The sequence below is a fragment of the Hyla sarda genome, chromosome 1 (assembly GCF_029499605.1).
Source record: "Hyla sarda isolate aHylSar1 chromosome 1, aHylSar1.hap1, whole genome shotgun sequence".
Taxonomy (NCBI): Eukaryota; Metazoa; Chordata; class Amphibia; order Anura; family Hylidae; genus Hyla; species Hyla sarda.
In genome coordinates this window covers 315,920,167-315,923,608 of record NC_079189.1, presented here as the reverse complement: position 1 = coordinate 315,923,608, position 3,442 = coordinate 315,920,167, and the positions used below count along the sequence as shown (strand labels likewise).

At 46.1% G+C, this 3,442-nt stretch overlaps 1 pseudogene; it reads right to left on the bottom strand.

The window, feature by feature from the left end:
- Positions 1–3,273: 3,273 nt before the first annotated feature.
- LOC130342985 (U2 spliceosomal RNA) lies at positions 3,274–3,442 on the bottom strand (annotated as a pseudogene).

The window sequence follows — 3,442 nt, the reverse complement described above, 5'->3', positions numbered from 1 at the left end:
ACCCGAGGTTGAGCCAGCTTCTCCTGGGCCAGACACGGGGCAATAAATACTCCAACGCAAGGTTATGGAAAAACTGACTTTACTAAGGCAGGATAGATGATAAAATCCATTACAGCTCAGATTGGTATAAAGAGAGGTGCAGGGTGAACCTTGGAAGCTTATCGGCTTGATGGGACTTATAGTTGATTGTGCTGTATATGACTGACTTGCTGTAGGACAACCCATGCTTGACTTTAGTGACTGTATGCCTAACTTGCCTGACTTGAATCCCCCAAACTTTAGTGCTTACTGCTAGTCTTGACAATCACCTGGGTACTGGGGTTATTCTTTAGCAGATGCAGGATTAGACTTGAGGCCTCATCAGAACACCTCACAGACTCACTTCAGACTTCTCCAAACTGTACCTCAGCTACATCTGCACTAGTCTGCAGAATTGAACTCTGAACCCCTACTACGCTATATAAGGGGCAGGTTTGGAGCATTCCCATTGGCTAGATAAGTCACATGGTTCACCTCTTGCACACTCCCCTAACAACAAGGTCTCTAAGAGCAGGGATTAAAGCAACAGGTGTACAATAAATTACAATACATTAACCATAGCATAACTGTAGTAGATATAGAGTCCTGAGTAGTGTGGGCCCAAGACAGACACTGAAGGCAACATATGCCACACAGGATGGGCAGGATGCTATATTCTGTACATATTCTGCAAGGGAATTATGAACAGTTCCAAATATAAGTCAATTTTGGCACAAAACCTTCAGGCGTCTGTTAGAAAGCTGCAGATAAAAAGGAAGTTCATCTTTCAGCACAACAACGACTCAAAGCACAAATCCACAAAAGCATGGCTTCACCAGAAGATTAAAGGGGTAGTCCAGTGGTGAAAAACGTATCCCCTATCCTAAGGATAGGGGATAAGTTTGAGATCGCGGGGGTTCCACCGCTGGGGCCCCCCGCGATCTCTCTGTACGGGGCCCCGGCTCTCCGCCGAGATAGCTGGTGTCGACCCCCGCACGAGGCGGCGGCCGACACGCCCCCTCAATACATCTCAATGGCAGAGCCGGAGATTGCCGAAGGCAGCGCTTCGGCTCTGCCATAGAGTTGTATTGAGGGGGCGTGTCTGCCACCGCTTCGTGCGGAGGTCGACACGCCCCCTTCCTGCAGGCTGTCGGGGCTCCGTACAGGAGATCGCGGGGGGCCCCAGGGGTCGGCCCCCCCCACGATCTGCAACTTATCCCCTATCCTTAAGATAGGGGATAAGTTGTAAACCACTGAGTCACCACTGGACTACTCCTTTAACGTTTCGGCCATAATACAATTGAACATCTGTGGAGTAATCTGAAGAGCGTTGTGCACACGAGATGTCCCCACAATATGAACGATTTGGAGTGCTTTTGCAAAGAAAAATAAGCAAATGTTGCCCCTTCAAGATGTGCCGTGCTAATAGACTCCAACCCAAAAATACTGATAGCTGATTTCTTTCCTCCTTGAAGATTTCAGTTTGTTTTGCAATTGAATTGTTCATGTTACAGGTCACATTAACTCCTTAAGGACTTAAGGCGTACCTGTTCGCCCTGAGTCCGCTCCCGTTCTGGCCCCACATCATAGCAGGTCGGGGCCAGGACCCGTGGATAATAGCGCGCGGCACTGATCATGGTGTTGCGCACTATTAACCCTTTAGACGCGGCGTTCAAAGTTGATTGCCGCGTCTACAGTGAAGCTAAAACATTACCGGTTAGCTCAGGGGGCTGTTTGGGATCGCCGCGGCATCACGAACAGCTGTAGGACAGCAGGAAGGTCCCCTTACCTGCCTCCTGGTGTCCGATCGCCGAATGACTGCTCAGTGCCTGAGATCCAGAAAAGTCCAAAAAAGTGAATAAAGATCATTTAACCCCTTCCCTAATAAAAGTTTGAATCCCCCCCCCTTTTCCTATAAAAAAAAAAAAACTGTGTACATAAAAATAAACATATGTGGTATCGCCGTGTGCAGAAATGTCCGAATTATAAAAATATATAATTAATTAAACCGTACGGTCAATGGCGTACGCGCAGAAAAATTCCAAAGTCCAAAATAACATATTTTTGGTCACTTTTTATATCATCAAAAAGTGATCCAAGTATCCGATTAATACAAAAATTGTACTGCTAAAAACTTCAGATCACGGCACAAAAAATTAGCCCTCATGCTGCCCTGTACACAGAAAAATAAAAAAAAGTTATAGGGTCAGAAGATGACAATTTTAAACATACAAATTTTCCTGCATGTAGTTATGATTTTTTCCAGAAGTACGACAAAATCAAACCTATATAAGTAGGGTATCATTTTAATTGTATGGACCTACAGAATAAAGATAAGGTGTCATTTTTACAGAAAAATGCACTGTGTAGAAACGGAAGCCCCAAAATTTACAAAATGGCATTTTTTTCTGCAATTTTGTTGCACAATCATTTTTTTTCCGTTTTGCCGTAGATTTTTGGGTAAAATGACTGATGTCATTACAAAGTAGAATTAGTGGTGCAAAAAATAAGCCATTATATGGATTTTTAGGTGCAAAATTGAAAGGGTTATGATTTTCAAAAGGTATGGAGTAAAGTGGCAAGTGCTCTCTATCACCCAAAGTGCAAGAAAAAGTGCAAACGTGTCACACTAAAAAACGTGCACAAAGGATGCGGTCTATCGCTAAGCCCTTCTCAAACAGGAGAGAGGACCCCAACAAACCTAGCCTTCACCTCGGGCCAAAAGGCACCTGCAAGGATCCAGGTTCGATGCCCCTTTCGCCGAAGGGGCCGAAAATGCTCCTGGCTTCAACCTAGGCATTAACCAAGGTATCAGCCAAGGAACCGTATACTGATGGCATCTTGACCGAAGCCAAGATGCCCAGGGGTTGCAGGGAGGTGAGGAACCTAATGGCCACTCACACCTCCCCTAGACCGCCAGGAGGGCTACCGCACCCAGAAGGGCTACCGCATCCTGCCAATCCTGTGTACAAAGAAAAACACAAAACGTGGCACAGTGACATACAAAAAAATAATAAATAAGTGAATGAAGTGTAGATATACTGTCCATTCATCCGGCCAGATCTATAAAAATTTCCCCGATCCTAGCCAGAAGGCCGGGATACCAAGGGTGAGTGCCAAAGGTGAAGAGTAATGGTGCAGTGCTTTCACTCAGTGAGTTATAACACCCAGTGAGTTTCGGCACCTCAGGGTCACCACTCCCCGAGGCAAAGAAGTACCTCGGCTCTACACCCCTCTACCTCATGGCGAGACCCGGAGGAAACTGGTCACATCAGGACAGCCGTCGAGCTGATTCCTCAGAACCAGCCCGGAACGCCCTGGTACACCTGCCCCCTCCATACATCCTAAGATCAATGGCCAAAGACTAAACCACTGATAAGAACAGATACTACACTTGATCTTAGCCAAAAGGCCGAGAAGCGAT